This window comes from Epinephelus moara, chromosome 9, assembly GCF_006386435.1.
Source record: "Epinephelus moara isolate mb chromosome 9, YSFRI_EMoa_1.0, whole genome shotgun sequence".
NCBI lineage: Eukaryota > Metazoa > Chordata > Actinopteri > Perciformes > Serranidae > Epinephelus > Epinephelus moara.
The window spans coordinates 1631793-1649976 of NC_065514.1; the positions used below are offsets into that span (position 1 = coordinate 1631793).

The following is an 18184-nucleotide window of genomic DNA, read 5'->3' on the forward strand; positions in this document are numbered from 1 at the left end:
TGGATGACGACATTTAAGTTGCAGACACATGGATGCGGAAACTGTGAATTGGCCTTGAAGAGTGAAAGGTTTGGGAAGTGGATGTGTCAATCAAACACAGGACTTCCCCCCAGGAGACCAGTGTTCATGTCCTGTATGAAACCAAGTGACCTTTGCGTTATTGTCAGGTACGTTGCCACCTTAAATTAAGTCCATAGCTTAATGTTAAGTACATAATGTGACAAGGTCCAATTATGATTTTTTTTTTCTAAACCTAATTTACATAACTTTACTTTCCCAAACCAAACCTATGTATTTTATCAAACCTAACTTACTTATTTTTGCGTTCCTAAACCTAATCTACGTAAATTAACATTAGGTTTGTAATGTGATGAAGCCCAACCATAATTCTTTTGCTAGAACCTAACCTACATATCTTTACTTTCTTACACCTAATTTACCTTAGTTACATAACTTCCCTGAACCCAACTTACGAATCTTTACTTCATCAAACCTAACCCACTTATCTTTACTTTCCTCAACCTAACCTACGTAACTTTACTTTCTAAAACTTAACCCCTGTAACTTTACTTTTCCAAATCTAACGTATGTAACTTTACTTACCTAAACCTAACCTACGTAACTTTACTTTCCTCAACCTAACCTACGAACTTTACTTTCTGAGACTTAACCCACATAATTTTACTTTTCCAAATGTAACGTACATAACTTTACTTACCTAAACCTAACCTACGAACTTTACTTTCTGAGACTTAACCCACGTAACTTTACTTTTCCAAATCTAACGTACGTAACTTTACTTTCCTACACCTAACTGATGTAACTTTACTTTACCAAAACCAACCCACCTATTTTTACGTTACCAAACTCAACCTACGTAGCTTTACATTAGGTACGTAACATGGTGAAGCCCAACCATGATTCTTTACCTAAACCTAACCTAACCAGTAGAGGTGCTAATTCATGGGGCGCTTATTTGTTAGGTATTGTACGAACTGTTGTATGAGGATATGTTGTCCACAGACATTTGAAACACATTACAAGGGACTCAACTAAAGTTACCTTAACCTAACGTAAACACAGATTAGCATGTCACTTGCCAAAATGCTTGGGAACTACAAGTTTAATCTTTTTAATTCATTGTGCTTCACAAGCTCATCAGATGTTTTTATTGTAATATCTTCATTTAAAAAACTAACTAATAACCGCTGTCAGAATTAGTACAGAATTATTTTGCTATGAAATTTAGCAGAGTTGTGGAATAAAATAGGATAAAAAAGTATATACGCAAATACAGCATTTGAGCAAATGTACTTTGTTGTAGTAGTAGCCTAAATGTAGTTGCAGAGTGCAGCAGACGGAGTGTGTGATATTTAAGCTGTAACCTGTTTCCCCCTCTCATAGTTCCCTTTAACGGCAGTAGTGGCATCACCATTTTGTCTTGTGCTGATGAGATGAGAGTCGACAGATTTAGTTAAACAGCAAGAGAGAGAGAGAAAGGAGGAGAGAGGCAGAGAGGGGGAGGGAGGCGGAGCGAGGCTCAGGCTCCAGTGTGTGATGAGGAGGCTGCCAGTGAGGAGGAGAGTAACGGAGAGGATGCTGGATGTTGAGACGGAGCTGCTGGCGGTAGATTTTCAGTCACACTAACCTGAAGCAGCTCAGACCTGACAGAGAGATAAAAAAACAACAGCACATCTGTGTGAGAGCGTCAGGTAAGACCAGACAGTTATTAAATAATTAAATCTTCTTCAAAAGGTTCATTGATACTGTTTTTATGATGGAAAATATCCTTTTAGTTTGAACTTTTTAAAAATTTGGTTGGTTCTCGGCAGCATAAACAGCCTGCACATTTGAATTAGTCAGTGGATCAGTCACAGTAAAATGTCATTACATCAGCAATACTTCTCCAATGATTGTCAATAAATTAAACATTAAAAATCAGCTTAATTTAAGGGAGAATTTCTGATATTTCCCCCAAAGTCCTTCTGTATACCGTCATATAATAAAAACCATTTAATTATTTAAATGTAAAAATAATTTTAACATGATTTTGACTGCAAAAAGATATTTTTTTGTGTATTGTTATGTTTAAATATTTATGATATATACATTTTATTTTCTCAAAATTCCATATTCACAGATAGCTGACGTCATGTGAGTGACATGCTATGATGCAGAATTCCTGTAGCCTACCTAAGAAAGATTTATACCTTATGATTATAATGAATTTTTGATGGTGATACAGATATCAGTCGGCTATTTGTAATATTTTAAAAAGTCTGATAATATTACACTGGCACATATTTGTGTTTTCATGTTCTTTTATTTATATTTATCTGATTTTCATAGACATCAAGCAACAATGACATTTACAACGACAACAAAATACATAAAGCACATCTAAATAGTTGTCATATTCTGAATGTGCATTACTACAGTTACAGATTATGTGTATGTTAAGTATATGTTTGAGAATTAATCTTTTGGCATAATATCTGTTTTTAACACACACACATCATGTAAGCAAACATTTTGATAAAGAAGTAATACATTTGGTGGTCGAATTTTGATACTTTGGACAGAGCCAGGCTGTTTCCCACTTTTTACAGTCTCTATGAGCTAAGAGCACTTGGCTTCCATGCAGAAGGTCCAGGGTTCGGATCCTGCTGGGGTCGACGTCAGCAAAGGCATGCAGCCGCAAGAGGTTCCCACTGCTGAATCAAATGGGAGCAGATTAATCTGAGCCATGTCCTCAACGAGGGCGCGTCGGGAGGTTCCGGACGTAAAAGCGGATTCATGCTAAGCTAAGATGTAGCTACATATTTAGCGTACAGACGTGCAAGTGGTGTCATTTTTTCTCTTCAAAAACAGCAAATTAAACATATAGTCCTGCACATAATGCCCTCTAAAACCACAACTTGTCATTTTTACACTTTGTTTTTTGTGTGAATTAAGCCAAGATGTTAATAAGGGAACTTCAGAAGTGCTAGTAGTCGGATTTTGTTACCTTTGGTCAGAGCCAGGCTAGTTGTTTCCCAGAACACCTCTAACAGGAGGCGCCCAGGAGGATCGTGATCAGATGTTGAACCACCTCAACTGACCCCTTTCAACATGAAGGAGCAGCGGCTCTACTCCGAGCTCCCTCCAGATGTCTGACTCCTCCCCCTATCTCTAAGGCTGAGCCCAGACACGTCACATTTTGGCCGCTTGTATCCATGATCTCATTCTTTCAGTCACTACCCAGAGCTCACGACCATAGAGGGTTGGGACGTAGATGGACCAGTAAATCAAAAGCTTCACCTTCTGGCTCAGCTCCCTCTTCACCACGAGGGTCTGTCGCAGTGCTGATGCCACCCCAAACCACTGATCCGTCTCACGTTTCATTCTAGCCTAACTCATGAACAAGACCCCAAAATACTTGAACTCCCTCGCTTGAGGTAGTAACTGTCTCCCAACCTGGAGAGAAGAACTGTTTCTTTGTAAAATGACTGTTGCATAGTGGAAAATAAAAGTGTGAGTCTCACACCGAAGTTGTCAAAATCCGACGCTTGGGCAGTGACTTCCGGCATCAGGTACTGACGAAAAAGCCGTCCTTTGACGCCGGCATGATACACAGCTGGTTGCCGTTATACTTAACAGTGCTCGGTGGCGTCGGGGGGAAACGCGATGGGACAAGGACGAAAGTTAGGGCGACAAAAGTCCGAGTAGGGTGGGTAGAAGGGTGGTGGATGGGTCCAACAAATAACGACTTTCCCCCGTAAGAACGTTGTTTGATTCTAAAGCCAAACCCTGTTCTTTTTTCCTAAACCCAACCATGTTCGTCTGTTGTTGGAGGAAAAAAAACACGTCAATTTGCAGTGTTTTACTGTCGTAGGGCTTTTATTTTGAAAGAGACTGTATGTAACTGGTAATTCTCCTGTGGAAACAGAAGTGTATTTTGAAAGAAGACAATGCATGTAACAGGCTGAAGTTGACACGGCGTCCCAGAACGTCAACAACCAACACACCCAGGGTACCTTGGACGTCATATGTGGACATGGAAAGTCCATGACCAAACGTGGACATGTGACGAGGTCACAGTGAGGATGTGTTGGCACAGAGGAGAAATCTTTATGTTATAGACTCTGGTCAGCTCCGGAGACACTGTCAGCACAGTGAGATTTTATTTATAGGCTACAGCACCTTTTAAACAAGTTACAAAGTGCTTCACAGGGTACAGATGCAGAAAAATAAAACAGCTACACAGAAAGGACTCATACGAATACAGAGGACGGGATTTGGGAAGTTCTGGAAGCAGTTTAGACTCAGCTGATGTCACAGAGGAGGGGGAGACACATCCTGAGGGACTAAAGCACCATCACCTTTGGATATGCAGAGGGAGCTGGGTATGAATAAAAGACCTTGGTTGGATAATCTGAGTGGCCTAGAGGTGGTGTAAGCATGCAAGAAGACCATGTCGAGCTGTGCATGAGATAAGCAGTATCTTGAAGTCTATTCTGTACTTTACGGGGAGCCAGTGAAAGGAGTGGAGGAGCGTGCAGCCTGCTGGCTAACATGTAGTGGCAGCAGTGAAGTCAAAGCTGAGAGGGAAAGAGAAGACGAAGCAAAGGAAGCTCAGTGTGTGTGCGTGAAATCGATTTGCAATGCTGTAACACTCACTTTTTATTTGGTCTATCATCCTCAGCCACAGTCGGTTTTATTGAGCCCCCCTCTTCTTTCCCATGCTCCCTGTAATCCCTGCTGAATGCTCCTTTTGACCCCCAATCAGCTGTATTGACTGTATTGTGTGTGAGGTGGGTGGTGGTGGATTATACAGGCTGCTGAGCGCTCAGGTGCTGACTGATGTGGCTAATGTGCTTGAGCAGAGACGGTTCACGCCGACTCAACACCCCCTGCCTGCTGAACTCAGGGGAAATATTTCTTACTGAGGTTTTTTTTTCCTCGTGTCTGTGCTTTTTGAGATGTTGGCATTCAAGACTTAATTGTCTTTAGTGCTGCTTTCTGGAGCAAAACAGCTCAGCGGCAAAATAAGTGCTGTCAGTATGAGGCTAATTAGACGTCGTCTGTTTAAGATAATGAAAGTTTAATGTAAATCAGTCTGTTAAAGGGCCAGTTCACCCAAAATACAAAAACATATTTATTCCTAGGACAGCCCGGCATCCTGGGAATTATTAAAGGGATGATTTACATTCAGTGCAAAACAATCATTGGTGAGAGCAAGATGGAAAGTTAAAGTCTCAAGGCAAATGAATCAAACGCAACTGGACTTAGTTTTGTCTTAGAAGACGTTTCACCTCTTATCCAAGAGGCTTCATCAGTTGATGCTTGTCTGACTTGGCTGGAAAAACCCAGGTATTTAACCTCTGGAGGTCTTCACAAGGCCAATGATGCCATTGGTTCGTTAGTGCTCCAATGGTGTGTCAACGACGGTCGTTGAAACTCCTGCTGCACTGGTGGTCGTTGGAGTCGTTAGAGTCACATGAGGCCATTTGTGAACGACCATTGTTTTTAGAGGTTAAGTTGTTAAATCTCCTGGGCAAGGATGAAAGGACAGCATTATAGGTGGGGGATAGGTGGTGTCGCAGACCTCCTCCTCTGTTGAGAGATGGCTTTTCCAATTTCCCATATAGGCTTCTTTTACACCTCTTTCAAACCATCTGTCTTCTCTGTCCAAAATGTGCACGTTGCTGTCTTCAAAGGAGTGTACTTTCTCCTTGAGGTGTAAATAGACAGCTGAGTCTTGCCCTGACGAGTTAGCCCTTCTGTGTTGGGCCTAGTGGTTGTTTTGTTTCACCAATGAAAGTAAAAGTATGGAGGTGGGGTGGAGAATGGATCAAATCTGATGCTCATGTCCTGTGAAGATTTGCACTCAATGGATGACTTTTTTTCTCATATCTACATTTTTTTCCTGCCTTTTACCAATTGTTTCAATTGCTCAACCGTAACCATACCTGAATCATCACCTCATTTAGTTTAAATCTGACACCAAGTAATATACGGTGACTGACAAAAGCAAACCAATGTTCTGTTGACAAAAGCTATGACGAAAACTTTTCATCAACGACTTTCTTTCCACGACAAAAACGAGACAATGACGAGCTACAAATAGATCTTGATAATAAAAACTGAGACAAAATTTATGCTTAATTTTCGTTGACGAGACAAATGAGACGAGACGTGATGAAAATGTTAGTGGTGGACTATCGAACACTGAAAGCTGAGAACGGCTGTGCTTGAAATATTCTTCAAAAGCCGCATGAGCAACAGGCTGGTAACTCCAGTAAATAGTCTGCACCAGGATGTTTCAGTTGGTGCGAGTTGTGAGCTGTAATTCAGCAGTAAATAATCAGCTGTGTGTGTCTGACTGTGGATGGTGGAGCTGCTGAATGGATATGTGGAGTTTGTTAGTTGCAGCGGTGGCTGTTAGCAGTTAGCGGTTAGCTCCGCTTGTTAGCTGCTGAACGGCTGATCATCATTATCCCCAGTGGTGGAATGTAACTAAATAGATTTACTCAAGTGCAGTACTTAAGCACATATTCAAGGTACTTATACTTTACTTGAGTATTTTCATTTCATGCTGGTTTATAGTTGTACTCCACCACATCTCAGAGGTAAATATTGTACTTTATACTGCACTACATTTGTCTGACAGCTTTAGTTACTTCCTCTCCAGTAAAAAACACCTATATCCAGATGTGTTGATGTTGAATGTTTGTGATAAACTGAAGGATGAAGTGTTTCTTTATGTGTTGAGAAATTCTCCTTCTTCTTAAGCTAAATAAACTCTTTAAAAACCCTCTTGGATCAGGTGGAAAATGCATCGTCACCAAGCTGAAAACAGGCTGTTTTTATGACATCATGAAAACTTGACTTTTTGATTTTCGTAGTACTCACAGGACAGCCACGCTACAAACATGATGATCTTACAGAATATGATGCATTGCTGTGGATTAAACTACCCAACAGTATATAGAGGAGTTCAAATGAGAACAACCTTAAACATCTACAGCAGTAAAATGACACATTAATGCAGCTGGAATATTCAGATAGAAAAGGAAAACACTGACATAATCACTACTTTTAATAAATCCTGCTGATAATACCTAAGTGAAGGATCTGAATACTTCTTCACCACCGACTAAACAAGCAAAAAATGCACATACCTAATGTTTAAGGTAATAAAAGTCAGTGGTTTATGTTATCGATAGGTTTCACATGGGCACGTGTCCAGCCTAAGTGGGTGAAATTGCCTCCTCCATCATAAACGGTGTCAGGGTCGGGGTCAAGTACTTCGGACCTAATCCATCAAAGCTATCAATTGAAATTCATGAATTTCCCATTACTTCCAGTGAGGACATGTTCCACATGAGCTCATTCACTGGAGCGTTTAACAATTTGGACGGTTGAAATGTCCAGTAATTGACTTTCCTCCTCCTCAGATCTGCAGCTGAGGCATTATTGTTAGCGCTCAGGAATTCTCTCAGCAGCACAGCAGGAGCAGCAGATGTGCTGCTCAAACCCACCGTGGGCCCGAGCGTTTGATTAGCTGTACATCACGAGCGCACTTGGAACTGTTCGCAGCCAGGAAGGATGGGCGGGTGCAAATGTGTATTTATACACGAGCGTGTCACAGGAACACAGCTGTAAACAGAAAACCACTATGGCTTCTTTATATGCTGCTATGTGTGAACGTCTCCTCTCAGTGACCCTGATACTCTGTCAGAGGCTTCAGGGCAAATATGTCCGACACACAAACACACCACTGGTGATTCTCGTTCGTCTTATGTGACCTCCATAGACGCACTGTTTGAACCAATTTAAGAAAACAAAATAATAATGTAAGGGCCTTGATACAAAGATGTCAGATACCAGAAACTGTTTCGAAATTGAATATTAAAATGAGTGTGAAGGCAGCATCAGAGCAGTTCTTGCCTAGTGTTGGAGATATCGGCCGTAGAGATGTCTGGCTTCTCTCCAATATAGCAGAACAAGATGGCTCTCGGCTTGTGGTGCTCAAAGCGCCAAAAAAATACATTAAATTACATTTTTTCCCCAGAAATCCTGACCCAGTTACTCGCCTTCTTGTGAGCAGTTTCATGCAGGAACCATTTTCTTTCTACCGAACTACACCCGCCAACCGCATCACCGCGCAGTCACAAAACACACCTTGTAATCTGTCATGTCAATAAGGGAATATCTGCAGAATACTGAATCTGTTCTGGAGGCTCATGGTGCAAAGTTATCTTATCACTACTTGTCATTAGGGCTGCAACGAACGATTATTTTCATTGTCAACTAATCTGTTGATTATTTCTTCGATTAGTCGACTAATCATTTCATCGAAAAATGTGTTAAAATGTTGAAAAATGTCGGTCTGTCTCGCTCAAACCCCAAAATGATGTCATCTAATGTCTTGTTTCGTACTCACGCCAAAGGGTTTTAGTTCACCGTCAAGGGAGAATGTGTAAAGCTGCCAATATTTGAACGTAACAAGCTGCAATAAGAGTATTTTGGGTACTTTTATAGTACTTTTCTATGAAAAATGACTCAAACCGATTAGTCGACTACTGAAATAGTCACCGATTATTTTAATAGTCGATTAGTCATTGATTAGTCGACTAATCGCTGCAGCCCTACTTGTCATATTTTGACACCTGGGCAGACCTTTACTTTTATCTTGACACCGAAGGGGTTGGCAGCAAGTCATGTGAGTTGACTCACTTCACCCTTTAGCCCAAGCGGTATATTTTGATGCCCTGAAAGAGAGACCAGACTGCAGTGGAGCTAGGGGCCGTACTCATGCTGCGTCGAAAACATTAGGTCGAGTGCTGGGTGCTACTTTTGTGACTTTTTTGAGCCAGCTTTTAAGAGCACAGCGGCAGGTTGTGTCTGAGGTTGCTAAGCAACCTTAACAAATACTGTGTCGTAGCCTATTTACCTGAAACCCTGAGTGCAGAGCTGATCCTCCTCCAGGGAAAAAGCCCTGATAAATGGGCGCTCGGGAATGCAGCGTTTCTCTGGTGTTTGGCATCAGACACCAACGCACCAGGGCACTCTTTGCTGTGGTATGATACCCACCGAAGAGCGGCTATATATGACACTGCCAGTAACTATCAGAGTATAAGAAGAAGAAAGTCCCCCAGACACCCCCCCAGTGTAGCATGCTACAGTCGTAACAAATATCACATGACGTAAGGCACATGATGTGACATTACGTTGGTAAGAACCGTACTTTAACCCTAACCACAGTGTTTTTTTTTGTCCTTTGTTGCCTAAACTTAAGGAAATAAAAGAACAAAGTGTTTTATGTATGTATAGGGTTGGGACTCGTTAGGATTTTAACAATTCCGATTCCTTACCGATTCCTCTTACCGATTCCTACATTATATTCATTATACTTGCTATACTTAAACAAGTATATAATAAACACAAATGCAATCATACAAATACAAAAACTTTATTCTAACTGTTGCACAGTACAATTAGATGAAAATACACATTTGTGTGTGGTGTGTATTTCAGATTTAGAGCTTGTATCATCTCCCTGAGAATATATAACAACAAAAAGTGATTCTCTGATTTCTACAGTAACACTATTACCTCAAATTAACCACAGCAATGTAATAAAAAATACTTATATGCATTCATGCTTGGGCACTGTTATTTACGTGACAACACCTGAACAGAACACACACACACATTGGCTGTTTGTTTCTATCTCTCCCCTCGCTGGAAGCCTCGGACCTCCCGCCGCCCGCTCCCGTCTCAAACACGGAGGTCTCCCTCTCCGCTGAGCACCCACGGCGCACGCCTGGTCTGTTAAATAGCCTGTAACCATGACAACTGTGTGACACAAACTCAGTGCTTTAGTCATTAAATAATGTCGGGCTCGGTCGGGTTCGGACAGAAATATGCGGCCCGTGCCGCACTCTAATGGAAATGCACGTGACAGGTTTTTTTTTTTTTTTACAATCTAGAAACCATTACTCCAAATGTGATGGAACCGGTTCCGGAACCGGAACTTTGGACCCGGTTCCAAAAAAGAACCGGATCCGGATCCCAACCCTATGTACGTAGTAAGTTTATTTTGAAAGAGACTGTATGCATGTAACAAGTGTCAGTTGAGACATTCGTCAATGTCCAAAACCGATGCAGGAGGATACACAGTTCATCATAATTTGATGTTTAGGTCCACTGACAAAGCGAGTTGGGATCAGAACATGTTAGCGTCTTCCGAACAAAAGACAACCACACCACTTTGCTTCAGGCGCCACTGTTTGTGCACAGGTTTATAAGCAACTCCTCCTTGATAACATGACGCAGGTTGACGCTGGTTACCAACGTGTGGTCTGTCGTGTCTCTTGGCCAAGTCACGACAAGAACAATCGCTGATCTGACACCACGACCATTTTAACAGGCAGAAATATTGTGCAGTCTGAACCTGACGTGACACACTTTATATTGTTTCTCGGAGCAGTGAATGTCACTGACGTGGACGTGATGATGTTCAGACTCTGTTTAGACTCAACACTGAATGTTGACAGATGAGCGTGTCATACGTGATGACTCCTCTCACAGGACATGGTGCTGGTCCATCTCTGACCTTGTTTCTCCTCATTATTCTGTCTTCAGACGAACACACTCACCCAACCCACTCTCACACACACACACACACACACACACACACACACACACACACAGGGAGAGACAGATACAGTAGACAGACAGACAGACAGACAGACAGACAGACAGACAGACTATTCGCCCAAGGTTTGTGTTCTGTTTAGTGGCTTAGTGCTGCCTCTGGTGTATAAACACACGCAAAGACACACACAGAATTTGTGATTTCCACTGACCATATGGGTGTTTGCTCTCGTACTGAACTTGTCGTGCAGAGCGCTCCTGTCATCCACACACACACACACACACGCACACACACATGCACACACACATGCAGATGGCCACAAGCTGCTAATTATAACCGCCATTACATTCATTTGTCTTTTTTATAATTATATACTCAGGGTTTAAAGAAACGATCAGTGAAATCCTAACAGATTTCTTCAAAATTGTCTTTTGGGAGAGAGATGACAGGAAATGAGAAGGAGAGCGATGGATGGGGGGATTACATGCTACAAAGGTCCCCGGCTGGATTTCAGTTCATCAGCTTTAAGCCAGAGGCCACCAGGGAGCCTCAAATCCACATGGATCCAAAGAGCCACGCTAACAGCTCTGTGAGGCTGTACGGCACAGTCATGCTTTGAGCTCAGTACATAAAGTCAGCAGGCTCACAATGACAATACTCACATGTTGATGTGTAGCAGGGATGCTGTTAACATCGTCCATCATCTCATTCAGCATCATCAGATGGAGAGAAATGGAAATAAGTTTTGCAGGAATTTGGTCACATACTAAAGGACTGGACACATTTACACTAAAAGCAAGAGGCTCATTAAAGTGTGACCAAAATCTTATGGCAATACATTCAAAAAGCTGTTGAGATATTTCACTCTGTTCCACAAATCTCAACCTCATGGTGGTGCAAGAGAAAAGTCAGAGGATCTCCAAAATCATTAGGAGTCATCCTCTGGGAGCCGTGGATGTCTCCAGTAGTTGTTTTTCAGTCTGGACCAAAGTGGTGGGCCGAGTCAGTGAGACTGTATGTAGGCACCAACCCAATGCCCGAAATAAGTGTTGGCATCGTATGTTAGTAGCAGTAGATTTGGGCACAGAAGCCACTTGGTTAGGGTTAGAAAAGCATCATGAGTTGGCTTAAAATACCTGGTTTTGTCGTCACAAACAAGGCTGGAAATGTCCCGAAATTTTGTTAAAAAATACTTACTTTTGATGCTACAAACACAGCTGGAAATCTTGTGTTGCTGCAGTACAAACATGGCTGGAAATGTCCTGAACTCTCACTAAAAAAATACCCAAATTTGTTGCTAACATGGCTGTAAATATCTTGGAATCTGGTTAAAAAGATATCTACTTTTGTTGCTACAAACACAGCTGGAAATGTCCCCATCTCTCATTAAAAAATACCCTCTTGTGACACTACACACACGGCTGGAACTGTCTTGAACTCTACTCTTGAAATACTCACTTTTGTTGCTACAAACATGGCTGGAAATTTCCCAACGTCTTCTTAAAAAATACCCTCTTGTGTTGCCACAAACATGAGTGGATATGTCTCGAACGCTTGTTAAAAAATACTCGCTTTTGCTGCTACAAACAAAGCTGGAAATCTCCCAACATCTTGTAAAATGTCCCTCTTGTGCTGCTATGAACAAAGCTGGAAATTTCCCGAACTCTTTTTAAAAACTGACCATTTTTGTCACTACAAGCTGGAATTTAAATAACCTGAACTCCAGCTAAAATAAACCAGAATTTGTCCAAAAATACACTGTACGCTGTAAATATCCCTCTCTTTGAAAATTACCCCCATGTGTTGCTACAAACACGGCTGAAAATGGCCTAATCTCTTGTGTTAACTATAGACACAGCTGGAAATGTCCCAAACTCATGTAAAAAATATCAGCATTTGTCGCTACACACACAGTTGGGAATGTCCCAAACTTTTGGCGCTACAAACGTGTCTGGAAATGTCCTGTTTTCTTGTTAAAAAAAAAAAAAACACCTGCTTTTGTCGATAGAAAAGCTGGAAATGTTCTGAACTCACTTTAAAAATATACCCACTTTTGTTGGCAGAAACACAACTAGAAATGTCCGAAAATTTTGTTAAAAAACACCTACGTTGTGAAAAACATGGCTGGAAATGTCCCAAACTCATGTTAAAAAATACCTGCATTTGTTGCTACACACACGGCGGAAAATGTCCTAATCTCTTGTTGAAAAATAAAGTGGTTTTGTCGGCACACACACAGTTGGGAATGTCCCAAACTCTTGTTAAAAACACCCACTTTTGGCACACAAACATGGCTGGAAATGTCCCGAACACACTTTGAAAAACACCTGCTTTTGTCGCCACAAACACGACTAGAAATGTGCAGAACTCTTGTTAAAAAACACCTACTTTTGTTCCACGACACATGGCTGGAAATGTCCTGTGTGCTTGTTTAGATACCTACTTTTGCTGCTACAAACACAATTGGAAACATTCTGAACTCTCACTAAAGAATACCTACTTTTGTGTCTGAAAACACGGCTGGAAATGTCCTAGCGTCTCATTAAAAAAACACCCGCTTTTGTTGCAGCAAACACAGCTGGAAATGTCGTTAACTTTGATTAAAAAATATCTGCCTTTTTTGGTCTTTTGGTGGCACTAGAGGAAAAGTCAGGGGTTCACCAAAGTTGTTATGATTCATCCTAAGAATGACATGAATGTTTATTCCAAGTTTCAGAGCAGTCCATCCATTGGTTGTTGACATATTGAAGCCAAACTGGTGGACAGTCCAACTGATATTTTCATCCCTTGATCTTTAACACGGCTAAAGAAAAGCATGCTTAAGAGTAACAGCACTGCAGCCCTCCTGCTTTCATCCCTCGACCTACTTGTGTACGATGTGAAAGCCATCAAGTCTTTCACTGTTGTGTTTTGTTGTCCTTCCTCCTCCTCCTCCTCCTCCTCCTCCTCTACACAGTCTAGGTACAGTAACACCAGACAACTCTGTGACGTCAAAGCTCTCAGCCTCACATGTAGGGATTGAAGACCAGATTATTCTTATATCTACGCTGTGCTTTACTCAGGAGTCACCGTGCATGTGTGTGTGTGTGTGTGTGTGTGTGTGTTTATGCAAGGGTTAACCATCCCCAGAGAGTCATCAGACAGAGGATAAAGGAGGTGGTGATGCCTCTTTGCAGAACTAAGCTCCATAAGCTGCTTCCGCACTTGTCTGACAAGCCTCAGTGGAGGAGTGGAGAGTCGTCCAGCTTGTTGAGGGGGGCGAGACGGCAGAGTGCATGAATGGATGGATGGATGGATGGATGAGGATGAATGGATGGTGGTGGATTGACAAGAGAAGTGACAGCTGTGGGGAAAGTGTGAGGGAAGGAGTGGGATGGATGAGTGTGCTGAAAATGTTCCAGTCTAATTCAGATGGGAGTGTTTGGACTCCTTGGGGAATGTTCCATGTACCGTAAATAACTGTTTTAGTGGATGAGACAGTTTGAACCTGGTTTCCTGAGATGACTAACCTCCTGTTAGGGTCAAACAACTCATCAAATACCCTCAGCAGACACTAATGCTGCCCCACCTGCTCTGCTTTTAAAGGATGACCGGGGCTCATCTTGTAGTTTTTGGCCATCATTAGAGTAAAGAATAAAGTCAAAGTTTTACGAGAGTAAACTCATAATGTTGGGAGAAAAAGTCACAGATTAACACCAGAAAATTGGGTAACATAGTATGAAAGCAACAAAGTGTGTACAAACAGTGTTGGGGGTTACCCAACTTTCCAGTCTTACACTGTGACTTTTCTCTAAAATTACGAGTTTAATATCATAAAATTTCAACTTTATTCCCATAGATTTACAATCTTATTTTCATAGATTTATAATTTTATTCCCATAGATTTACAAATTAATTCTCGTAGATTTATGACTTAATTCTCATAGATTTTAGACTTTATTCACATAGATTTACAACTCGATTCTTGTAGATTTAAGACTTTATTCTCGTAGATTTACAACTCGATTCTCATAAATTTCCGACTTTATTCACGTAGATTTATGACTTTATTCACATAGATTTCAGGCTTTATTCTCATAGATTTATGACTTTATTCTTGTAGATTTCCAACTTTATTCACATAAATTTCCGACTTTATTCTCATAAATTTCCAACTTTATTCTCATAAATTTCCAACTTTATTCTCATAGATTTACAACTTGATTCTTGTAGATTTACGACTTTATTCTCGTAGATTTACAACTCGATTCTCATAAATTTCCGACTTTATTCTTGTAGATTTATGACGTTATTCACATAGATTTCAGGCTTTATTCTCATAGATTTACGACTTTATTCACGTAGATTTTAGGGATAGACTGATATGGATTTTTTAGGGCCGATGCCGATACCGATTTTTTTCCATCACCCTTAGCCGATGACCGATTATGGACTGCCGATTTTCTTGAGCCGATATTTGGGGCCGATACTGCTTTTGCTCCCTCAATTTACATCAAAAAAATGACACAATGATAACAAATATTACAGGTCTCAAGTTTAAAATAAGAAACATTTATTGAACAGTAAAAAATACTAAAACAAGATGGAAAGTTGAGGTAGAACAGGTAGAATATTATTATTATTATTATTATTATTATAATTATACATTCAAATAAAAAAAAAGAGTTCAGTGCTCTTAAATCTTCCAGTAATGTCTTTATAAAATAAACAAATATTTAAGCTGAAGCATAAATAAAACAACAACTACTGTACACAGTAGGATTCAACAGCTTTGTTCAACTTAACCACATACTTTCAAATGAAGAAAAGTGCCAGGGAAAAATAAACCAGGAACCCACGCGCGTATTGGCCAATGCCGATACAAGTAAAAAAAATCAAATATCGGCCCGATATATCGGCCGGCCGATGTATCGGTCTATCCTTAGTAGATTTATGACTTTATTCTCGTAGATTTACAACTTTATTCACATAGATTTCAGGCTTTATTCTTGTAGATTTACGACTTTATTTTTGTAGATTTACGACTTTGTTCACGTAGATTTATGACTTATTTTCATAGATTTATGACTTGATTCTCATAGATTTAAGACTTTATTCTTGTAGATTTATGACTCAATTCTTGTGGATTTACAACTTTATTTTCGTAGATTTACGACTTTGTTCACGTAGATTTACGACTTTATTTTTGTAGATTTACGACTTTATTCACATAGATTTCAGGCTTTATTCTCATAAATTTCCGACTTTATTTTCGTAGATTTACGACTCAATTCTTGTAGATTTACAACTTTATTTTCGTAGATTTATGTCTTTATTCTCGATGGTACATGTTGGGATCCTTGCCATTCATTGTCTATGTAAGAAGCATGCAACGCACTGTGTTTCAAGAGACAGGGCGTCACCTTGGCCACTCCTCATTTGCAAGAAGTTGAGGTCCAGGCTAATTTATTCAAATCAGGCGCATCCAGCGCCACTCGCCACCTCTGGGAACTCCCAGAAAATGTTGTTGATCTGAAATGAAGACAGATTCAGTAACTGACTGGTTTATTTCTCACCTTAAATGTTTTCAGAAACACATTTTGGTGAACATTTTTGTGATTGTCAGAGAAAGTTCCTAAACAAGCCATCTCACCAGTGCTGGGAGGCAGCACCCCCCCTCAGATCCAAAAACACTCCTGTGGACACGAACCATAACTCTCCTGTCATTTCAGGTTCCTCCTCTCCCTCCAGCCACTCCTCCTTCTCCTCCTCATCCCCCTAACCTGACCCTTCCCTCATATTTCCTGACCTTCCCTTGATCAGCCCTCAGTCCTGTTTCACAGCTCATTTGTCAGATTGTTTTGTGTTTTGATGCGTTGCTTTCCAGTATTTTTCCTGTTCCTAGTCAGCCCTACTTACCTGTGTTAACCTGATCCTCGGACCTTGCCTCGTCTGCCCACCCCACATCAGATTTGTTTGCCTTACTCGGTATTTTGACCTTTGCCTGTCTGACTAAGGAAAAGTAAACTTGCTGTGCTGACCGAATCATTGTCGTGCTTCTTACCTGCTTGGTTTGCTCTGCAGAGTGTCAAGGTTGATGGTCACAGCTGATTTATTGAATGATCAATGATTCAGCTGTTTGGACGATAGGTTGGATTTCTGGCAGATTCAGCAGTCCCACGGTCCAGTCTCCTTCATGGCTGCTGTCAAACAAAACATCTTCCAGACATCTGCAGCTCCATACTTTTATTTTTCCTTCACAGTAGAGTTGCACAAAGTAACCCTGCCTTTCTTTCTCTTAGTCAGCATGTGGTCATCTTGTTTAAATAAACTTTATTAGATGAGTCACTGGACAAACTGACCAGGGTTCTACATTCATGTTCAGTGTGAGCTGGGCCGGCCAGATAATCCGTACAGTTGAAGCATTAAGGTTGCAGGATGTGGCCGTTCAGAAAGGCCAATTAAAATGTGTAGTTTGAGTTCATGCAATGTACAAAATGTTGAAAATAACATAATGTAGAAAACTGGAAAAAAAAAGGTGGTTTAGAGAGGAAGAGACCTCTGTGGATAATTCAGCTGCTGGTAAAAACCTCCTGAACAAAGAACTCTGAAGGAATTCTAACCAGGAGAAGTTTCAGCTGGTTGCAATCTGTAATCCTCACCAGAAGGTGTCACTAAATCCCCATAAATCCTACACACTGGACCTTTAAAAGAACCCAGATCAGCTGTATCTGAAAATGCCTTTAAATGTGAAAACATCCACTTGCTGGTGTTTTCAGATCATATTCAAAAGCTAGTAAATGTTTTCTCTTCCATCTTTGGACAGCAAATGACAAAAGTGTGCATCATGGCCCATGCCTGGTTACTCTGCTGTTTCAGCTGTTTAAACCTCAGTTCATATTTTTCAGATAACTAAAAAACAAAAAACAAGGATTTGATTGCAGTTGCACTACCTGTTAATAACCAGGTGACCAGATATTCCTGCAAAGCTGCATGCTCAAATTACAATTTTCTGCTGACCAAACAAACACTGATACAGGTTGACATGACAACAGCTGTACTGTTTGACTTCAGCCACACAGCCTCTGATCTGCTCTGGTTTTACACCAGTGTTTTCCCTAAAGCTCACTTTTTATCCTGCACACACACAAAACACAAGTTTTCAGATTTATCCACTCTGTAGTCTATAAAAGCTTAAGTTTTATGCCTCTGCACCAGCGATAACCGTGGCTGGAGGTATTATGTTTTCAGGGTGTCTGTCCATCTGTCCGTCCATCCCATCCTTGTGAACACTTTGGGCTCTAGTTTCGCAGACCAGGCGAGGCGGGGGCGCAGCGCACCTGCGCTTCGCCAACTGGGTGTGGCCAGGCGGATTTTGTAAGTTTGGCACACCGTGCGCACTGGCGCAGCTACTCTCCATCCCTCCTACCGGCGCAAGTCGGAAAGAGGGAGGAGAGAAGGCGTGGAGTGGGTTTTACATAGCCGATTCACATCACACCAATCAAATGAGCCCCTCTCCTCGCCCTTAAATGCGCCACGCGAAGGCGTAATGAGAGTTTA

General features: G+C 41.1%; 1 protein-coding gene across 1 annotated transcript in view; it reads left to right on the plus strand.

Annotated features, from left to right (window-relative positions):
- The first annotated feature begins 1562 nt into the window (after positions 1-1562).
- Positions 1563-18184, plus strand: part of rph3aa (rabphilin 3A homolog (mouse), a) — a 50390-nt gene continuing 33768 nt past the window's right edge. The window contains exon 1 of the mRNA XM_050053837.1: positions 1563-1712. The gene's annotated coding sequence lies outside the window, so the exon portion shown is untranslated. The remainder of the gene's footprint in view (positions 1713-18184) is intronic.